The following is a 9,718-nucleotide window of genomic DNA, read 5'->3' on the forward strand; positions in this document are numbered from 1 at the left end:
CTCTGCTAAAGCTGGCCCTTGTGAATACGGATCCCTCTTCCCCCCACCAGTGCAGAGATACGAGGACGACTGTCTTGCGAGATACGAGGACAAGAACCTTGCAGGGCAGCTGCCATGGAGGCAGCGCATCTCCACATTCCCACCACGGTGGTGACATCTTTTTGCAAAGGCCATGCCCTGTAAAGTCCAAAAATGTTTGTCTCCCTGTCTTCCTCGTTGCGCTTGTGGCTCTTGCATATCAAAATGATGCAGTGGAAAAAACACTGAGTTCATGTTACGTACTGTAATCCACCAGCACAAAGCCATTGCTGGAAAGTACCAACTTAAGAAAGATTCTAATCCAGCTTTGAGGTAGAAGGCCCTGTTGGCCATACAGGAGCTCTTCCATCTTATTTTCCTTATTTTTCTTTTTAATTCTTTGGGGGAAAAAAAAAACCAGCTTAGTTATTTCTTAAGTCTCATACTCAGCCACTAGCTAAGAGCGTCTCTGAGTTTGTCTCAGCTGGACAGGTTCATTGCCAGACCTTTTTCTTTAATGTGCATCAATTGGAATAGACTACAGTCCATTGCTTGTGCTAACATGGAATTTTTGTTTAAGGAAAAGGCTGGGTTCGTCCTTCGTAGCAGTTACGTGATTGTATTTCTAGGTCAGGTCTTTATGTGTAGTCACATGAAGTTTCAATTTGGACAAAACACCCAGTAAGGGTCTTGATGCTTGATGGTGTTATGATTAGAAAGTTGTCTAATCAAATTTTGTTTCCAATTAAAAAAATTGGATTAGCTCTCAGACTGAGACCTTCACTGTTATTTTTAGTCTACAACTAATGAACCCCTGAAAATAGAGTGTATAATGAAAATACGGTGATTGGTTCTGCTGGGGTGGCTGGGAAAATACATTAGCAGATCAGAAAGGGTAATAAATCTTCCGTCACAACCTTCCTCATTAAACTAGATAATTTGAAATTGCCTCTAGTGTATTAAACAGTTCATTATTTTGTAGGGGAGCAACACACAAGACAAAAGAGTAGTGTTCTTTTAATTGATATCCAAAGCCTGAAAAAAAAAGATCAAGCAAATTTAGTCAAGAAAAATCAATCTGAGCACTGGCTGTGTTGCTGCACAACTTGTTCGGAGCCATCTGAAACGTCATGTCCTCCAACCTAGGGGAAGGAGGAAAGGTCTCTAGAAAATACTGGGGGACAGAGGGCAGGGGGAAGGGAACAGCTCTACTAAATCTAAGATAGTGTTTTTCTCCACCAGCACAGCTGCAAAATTAGATAATTTCAGGCTTGTGGATATTTTTCTCATGATTTTAATGCATTAGAAATGAACAGCCCCCAAGACTTAATTTCTTTAGTTTATCAGCACCTTAGTGTTATTCCCGAGGCATCTAATGTTTCAAACAGGCAAAGGGTGCCGTCAGCCCGAGGGAAGGGTGTCTGCAGGAGCATGAAGGATAACCGGAATGGGAAAGCGCAGCAAGAAAGGGGAATTTGGGGTGACAGCTGAACCGAGGAAGGAAGCCAGTGCCGGGGTGCAACAGAGACTTTTCTGTGTGTGGCTGGCTATGACCTCTCAGCAGCAGGAATGGGAAATCTCCACCCTGGTGTTTTTGGCAAGGAATATCTCTGTGCGATCTTCAGCCTCCTCAGAAATTCCTCATTTTTCAGGACATCTTTGACCTGGCAAGCTGGAAGCTGAGGGCAAGCTGAAGGCTTTTCTTGTCCGTCTCTTTAGAGCAAAAACACTGGCATTAGACTAGAAGATAGCTGAGATCTTGCTGCCGCCAAGGTAACACAGGGTTGGCGAGCGGGACATCCTGTCATTTTTATACTCCTGTCATTTTATACTCTCCGAGCCAAATTGTATCTTGGTGTGATGCTGCTGGCTCTGGTATCCTTCCTTGTACACAAGGAATCTTGGTCCCGTGCCCAAAGAGAGGGCAAATGTGAAGGGGAACTAGGAGAACATTTTATTAGGGAAGATATATTCAAAGGTGGCACTGCGTAGGAGGGTGCGAGTTTGAGTACGCTAGGCAGATGAGGCACTTCCCTTTGTCTCTTTTACGTTGATTCACTAAGAACACACACATTTATTAAGATAAGCCAAAAAAAAAAAAATGTTCCCTGTTTGAGCAGATGCCTTTTCCTGAGTCCTCCTCTCCTCCAAGTGAGACAAAAAAAAAAATCAGCTCTCACCCCTTCCCAGCCAGCCTTTCTCATGCATGAGCAATGCTTGGTTTCTGCTAGATATTCCCTCCTGACAGGATCTTCTGCTACCACAGGTATGATCTGTTGGTACAAATTACCTGAGTGGGCGGCAGATTCTTGGCTAGACAAAAGACTAGCCAAGGAATAAAAGGATCCTTTCTTTCCCATGAGCCAGGGGGATGCACTGAATACTTAGAGATTGTGCTTCATTTAATAGCAAAAGCGCAAGTAAATAATCCCTTGCTTTATCTGATGCCCTCCTTTATTGTGCTTGCAGGCAGACAGGATTATTGAGGAGAAAGGGATGGGGGAGGCTGGAGAAGACCTAAAGGGAAGGAAGGGGGAGGCAGGGAAACTGGGGAACCGGAGTCGCCTCTTTCCAAGGGCTTCCCAAGCCAAGCGTTGTGCCCCTGCTCTTTATCTCCTGTCGTTTTTCCCCCCAGATTGTACTCTTAACTGCTTTGACACCCACACACTGTAATCAAATAGCACTCCTGAAAGCACATTTTGGAACCTGTTTGTCAAATGTTTGGCCGTGTTAGGGTAGAAATTATTCCAGATAAATTCATTCAATGCTTTATGAGCTAAAAATGGCACATTTGTTATCACACAAATAACATATGGCATTAGCAAATGAAATTTAATGTTGTAGCAGCTGAAATCACAAGTGTAGCTTGTCCACCTTAACCTGAAATGCACAGTGGTAGGAAGTAAAGCAAAAAGATGTACACCTCCCACCATCTCGTGTTGGCTGGAGTACTGTCGCGAGCATCCAAAATTCTTTCTTTCGCTCCCTCTGCCAGCTTTGGCTTTGTCGTATTTGTACTCTAATATAAGACTTTTACACTGACTTACCTAGTTTTATATAAAAGCAGAACATGTGAATGGCCATGCCAGGCTGGGCCAAAAGTCCATCTGGCCACGTACCCCATCCCCAACAGTGGCCACAAGTAAAAGCTGAAGGAAGAGTAGCTCAGACAGTGGCCGGCTCAGTTTAGCCATGTGTGCTTTACTTGTCTCAAAATCAAAACAAGCATTACTATATTAAGTTATTTTGAATGAGGAGCTAAACGGCTCTACGCTGGTGCTTTTACAGTCTAAATCTGATAGTGTGTCTTAATTTCTAACAGTAGGGAGATTCATTGCAAACAACTGACTGCAAATCAGTGAATGAATGAGAGTAGATCTCCACAGAAGTATTCTTAATTCATTTGCCAATTACAGTTCATTTTTAATTATGAAAATACATTTTAGCAGGCATGTAATATATACTTTGTCTAAAAGAAAAGTAATTTCTAGCAGTATCAGACATAACTACAGTGCTGGCTATTAAATCTTTGCTGAGAGGGAAAGGAAAGAGTCCATTCATTTTTTTACTGCACTTCAGCATAGTCGTTTTGGAGTCTGATTCTGCAATCCTTGCTACCTACTTGTTCCTTAGGAACAATTTGTGTGATTAGGAGCTATTCATAAGTTTAAATAACATCGTGATTGTTGGTTTTACCTCCTGTTACTTCGCTAAACCGGTGGTTCAAATAGTGGAGCTGGGGGAAGGCCTCCTGTTTGGGGAGTTGGTTCTTTCTGCTATTTTGGCAGCATATCTTTTTGTTTTCCCAGAATGTGTTTAGCTAAAGTAGCGCCGAGGAAGGAGTGTGACACGGTCCAGAACAAGACTGGTTTTCTCAGGTCACCAACCGGCCCGGACCCTGTGATGCTGGGCTGAAATATTACCGAGGAAGTGTTATTCATGTTCATTATTTGTATTGCAACAGTAGCTCGATACTGCTAACCTCAAAACTAAAACAAGGAGATGCTCCATGTCCCAGAGAATTTCAAGTCTAAGCATAGAATGGGAAATACTATATGAATATAGATAGAAGTGGTGGAAGGGAGTGGGCTCTGCAGCAGTGGTATTAACCAAGTCCGGGGCAGCAGTTGTGGGATGGGGAATCAAAGGACGGGAATTTCATGGAGGAGGAGGAGGAGGAGAAGGAGCTCCTGCCAAGCCGAGCAAAGGCGACGAGCCGGGGGGGACACGACCTGGGAAAGCAGGCAGCGGCAGCAGGGAGCGGAGTTTGCTGGAGGCAGTTTTTAAATGCCCATTCTGCTAAACTGCCTCCAGCACAGCCCTGGGGAGCACGAAATAACAAGGCAATTATGTCCTCAGCTCCCTGTGATATTGTTAGAGTGGAGCCCAGCATGTTTTGCAATGTACTTTATCACAATAGTCGGTTCCTTTTCTTTCTAAATGGCTGTATTTCTGCTAATTAATTAGGATGCATTCACCCCTGGGCGGAGGGGGGGGAAAGAGCTTACAGTGGGGATTTGAAATCTGTTTCTTCAGACAATATTACAAACATTTACAGGGAGGAGCAGCGCTTGCCCCCGGGCAGGGAGAGCTGAGATAACATATAATGCTCGCTCATACAGCCTAGAGCTATAAGACTCTGGTCTGGCAGGGAGAAGAGCAGCCTGGCTGCTGGGAAGCCTCAGAATGAAGTTTGGATGTAGGACTTCCATGAAAAAAATCCAATGCTGGATTAACAGGGTGTTTTTGCCTTGCTTCAGTGGGATCTCCCCAGGGTAAACCTGCACAAAGACAAACCTGTCACCCAAACTCAGCGGGGCTGAGACTTTCTCATCTCAAACCTCATACAAAAAGCCCCGAAATAAATGAGGAAGCTTTGAAATGAACGTTGGAGCAGGCTCATTCCAAACCTTCCGTTATCTCACTTCCAATTTATCACTGAAATGTCTGTAATTCTCCCCAGGGAGACTTTCTAGTATTTAAACAGCTACTACCCTGCATAATTTCTTCCTGTTTTCATAAGAGAGAAGAGGAACTGAGAACATTATGCTAAATGCCTCAAGAGTCCAAAGAATAGAGATTTTCACGGAATTTTCTGAATTTATTATCATTGCTAGGGCTGTGGCTGGAAACACCCCAAGGTTAAAAAGTTCAAATGTTTGTTTTCTTTTCTTTTTTTTAATGACTCTTGCTTGAAATGATCTTGACTTCAGTTAATTCCAGCTACATTTGCACTTTAAAGGAGCTCTGTCAGACAGATATTAAAAATATTTAAGTCTCATTTATTTATAGGAATCCTTCATACTTGGGTGACTATTGACTTGACAAATCCATTTGACCTAAAATACAACTAAGAAGTGTATTTGTGGTATGTTTATTAGTTGAGAAGTCTTTCCTGGGCTAATCTGTTTTCCGGCTGTACTCTTCCAGCAGGCTGATGGAAAAATAAGACCCAAAGAAGGCAGCGGATTTTTAACAGTGGTCATGAAAACTGCTTTATTCTCAGGGCATTTTTGCATGGCATTAGCAACTAAAAGGCACCACTTCAGCACGGCACTTAAGCTATTTGCTGAATCAGGGCCTGAAAGCTGAAGAGAAGGAGGAGGAATGACATGGGTGTTATTTCCACAGATTTTCTCACGGCATCAAATGACTATTAGCTGATGTGACAAGATTTTACTGTATTAAAGTTGCAGTGGATGAAATTCGTGCTTTTTTGATGGGGTAGCCTGAGACTGACAAGGCAATTGCAGCCATGAAGTCCCTGCCTGGAGCAGGGAGCATAAAGGTAAGACACAAAACCTTAGTCCTGGAATGGAGTAAATTCCCTCAGCTGCACCAGGTACCTGGTAAATGTCCATCCCAGTTCAGCATAGAAATGTTGGGGGAAAATACCCCCACTCTGAGAGATTCCTAAAACCACTGAAATTAACAGGTGAGCATCGACTTGGTCTTCAGCTGGAGGATTTGGGGTCAGACGGTCAGCTTCTGTTCAGCTGCTATGAACCTCCCGGATGTGTGAGTAAAAGAAGAGTCCCCTGGAGCCAGGCTCTCCACCAAACCTCATAAAAGCAGAAAAGGCAGCTTGGCCCACGCTGCCACGCACCCCTGGATCACCTCTGGATGTAATGCTTTCCACACAGTGTTTTATACTGAATACTCATGTCGATAATTCATCACATGCCCTTCAGTAGCACTTTTGTCATATCAGTGACTTACAGATCCTTCAAGAGCTCAAATGATCCTTCTGTGCATCATTCCCTGAATTACTACAAGCCATTTGACTGTAAATGTGTTCTTTGGCACCAATCAGTGGATGATTGACCTTAGCAGTATGGCTACACCATCAATATACATCTGTAGTAGAGACACTAGCAACTTGGTATTGAACAATTAATTTCACATATAGAAGTGTAGTCAGTGGCTGGGCAAAACTGGAGATCTGGGAGGGTTTGCAGAGGAAGCGTGGCGTGCCAGGCAGAGAGCAGAAGTGCCTGAGCACAGAAGCGTCTCTCGATGAACAAACAGATCCCAACTGCTTTGCACAGAAAGATCAAATGAGGCACAAAGACAGGGCCACAAACGGCATCGTAGCAAAGCGATGAAAAACTTGAGGGACTGAGATTTAGCAACCCAGGGCACATTCTTCCTGCTGGGAGCTGCTCACGCAATCACGGAGATAACCAGCAGGCACCCCATGGCGCGAACGATACCTTCACACAGTGCTGGCGTTGCCTTCAGTGGGTCTCCAGCTGCTGCTGGTGCAGATGGAACCCCAGGCTGCCGAGTGCCAGGGGCTCAGAGGCTTTGGGGGGCGGCGGGATCATTGCACATTTCTTGTCTTTGTCCTTTTCCTAAGGATCTGGCATTGCCCACAGTCATGCAGGACTCGAGGCCAGCTGGACCTTTGGTCTCTCCCACAGTGACTGTTCTTAAGTTTCTCCACCAGGGATGTGTGTGTGTGTGCCTCCAAGTTTCTGTCTGTCAGAGAGTCTGGACTACAGGAAAAATCAACTCTGCCCTCGTTGCCAGGCCAAAGTCTCCACAAGCCAGCTACTCCTCACCTCTTTCTCCCTCTCCACAAAAAGAGCTTCATTTCCAATTGCAAAATAAAAGCAAAATAAAGTAAGGGGGCCTTTTATTTGCTTTTTGAGCTTTTGAAAAAAGAAATTTTCCAGTTTGTCTCCACAGCAGCGGGCACTCGAAAACATGATCCTTCAGAGAATGAAGGGCCATAATTTCATATTATCATCTGCCTGTCAGAGCCGTGGCTGTAAGCCAAACAGCAAATGTCACAAAACTCATTGAGAGGCTGTGAGGATTGCAACACCGCACCAGGAACCACAGTTTGGGATTGGGCATGCAGAAGAAGGGGGAAGGGGAGAACAGAAAAGGGACTGACAAAGGTTTGCATCCCTCAGGGGAACCATGGCTCTCTCTTTGGGGATGGGGAGGAGGTGGGCACCTCTCTGAGAGGACAGATGATGAGGTGGGTTTCACTGGTGTCACATGGAGAGGAATTTTCTACTTCTTATTCACAAAAGACCAAGAAAAAAGTGAAGAGAGCTCTGTCTTCTGCTGCCAGACATAATCACTAGCTCCAAAATCTGAAAAGAAACTCGCGCAGTAGCTTGACACATGATCAAGGCTTTACATATCCATCACTGTGGAAAGAAAATGTACCCAAAAAATTCACTCCTTGTCACAGAAAATGCTTGTGTTAGTACCTAAGTGACTGTCGAAGTCTTTAATGACAGTTCACCTGCTCATAATTTCACAACAAGCAGACAGCAATGCTTCCTTTCCAGTTCAATCCAGTTTCTCTCATCTCCTCAATAGGGTGCATTTGCCATCCCAATGCACTTTGAACCAGTTTTATGATTTTATCTTCATGGCAACAAGCCTCTGCTTTGAAAAAGAGCACTTATTAACTAGAGACGGCGTCATTTTCAAAGTGATTTATTTTATGAGGGTTTTGAAATAAATGATCAGTCAGTGATTGGCCATAGGGGAAAAGCATATAAAAGCTTACCACATGCATTGAACATACCATCTGGTATCCTTTAAAATCTAGCTTCAGGGTGGCTCAGCTAATTCTTCAGAGCGCATGATGTTCACAGGGCACAGTGAAGCATGAATATAAAAGCTGAGTGACATCGCCCAGTAAGAATCAACACCGTAACTGAAGCTTAACATCTTGTATCTCACTGCTCTAGCCCATCACCAGAGACTGGCATTTTCTTAACTAAAACTGACATTACATTCCAAAATTTTAAAGTTGTTAAAAAAAATAAAAACTAATCCTTTTATTTTCTGGTTGGATAGAAAAGGGATGCCTCCGCTGAGTCTCAGTTCCTCCTCCTGACTAGCTGATGTAAAAGCAGGAGGTACAAAAAAGATACTGCTATTGTTCCTCTGAATTTATTGTTTGTGGCATGCACAGCCCTCTGGGTGCGGTAAAGTTTCCTGACTCTGATGCTTGTCACATTTCAAGATCTGTGTTATTGTCCCTGAAAAGTACTAAATCAGACAATTTAAGTATTGTCTGTTGGTCTTTTACCCTAAAATAAAGGCCAAGGCAGGCAATTATGCCCAATTTTGCCACTGAAAGACAAGAGGGATATTGACAAACTAGAGGGTGTTCAGAGGGGGGCCACTGGCAGGGCTGGGGGGTGGGAGCATACAGCATATGAAGAGAGGCTGTGGAAATTGTATTTTTGAGCTAGGAGAGAGGGGAGGAGGGATCTCACTGCAGTCTGCAGCCACCCAGAAAGGGGTTACAGAGCAGGCAGAAGCTTTGCCGAGGTACGTGGCAAAAGAACAAGCAGCAACAGTAATGAGTTGCAGGAAGGGACTGTCTGATGAGCTGCAAGGAATAACGGTAGTATTCACAGTGACCATATTTAGGGACTGGACTGAACGTCCAGAGAGGTTGGGCAATCTCCATCTTTGGAGACACTCAAAACTCAGCCGGACAAGGTTCGAAGCTAGCCCTGTTTTGAGATGGAGGTTAGACCAGAGCTTCTTTCCAACACAAATATTTATATGATGCTGAAGAAAAAACAAAGTGGCCTATACTTATACCATAGAGGCAACAGCACAGGCCCTGCAACGTGGACCTGTAATGAAGAACCGCCCTCACATTATCACAGCAAACAGCCTTTCTGAATAATTTAAATAATACCATCGCAGGTCCTACAACAGAGGCATGGAAAATAATGCCTCTTACTAACTGGGAGCCAAATTTCTTTCACACAGCTTCCATTGTCTTCCTTAAGAGCTGCACGCAAGTTCTAAATTTGCAATTTCATCCCAACTTGTTTTCCATTACATAATCTAGAGTGCAAAGTAATGTCTTCCAATAGGATGTGGCCAGGGCTCGGCGTTAGGCCCCCCGAGTCCTATTCCTGGCACTAAGATGGATCAATTGCCCACAAATTATGCAAAGTCGCGTCTGCAGGTCTTTTTACAACCTTCAGCAAATACATACACACAGATGAAGAGCTGTTTGCCTGAAGGAGGGGAAAGCTGTGTATACAAATAAGTATTTGTGCAAAAATCCATCATCTTCTGCTTCTGCAAAGAGAGGGATACACTTATTACACATTGGGCAATCCTAATGTCAAGGTTGGCAAGGTTATTCATTAAAAGTGCTATTGCAGTGCCAGTTTGTTATTTCAAGTGACACATCATCACCGTC

This window comes from Haliaeetus albicilla, chromosome 5 (assembly GCF_947461875.1).
Source record: "Haliaeetus albicilla chromosome 5, bHalAlb1.1, whole genome shotgun sequence".
NCBI classification, from domain to species: domain Eukaryota; kingdom Metazoa; phylum Chordata; class Aves; order Accipitriformes; family Accipitridae; genus Haliaeetus; species Haliaeetus albicilla.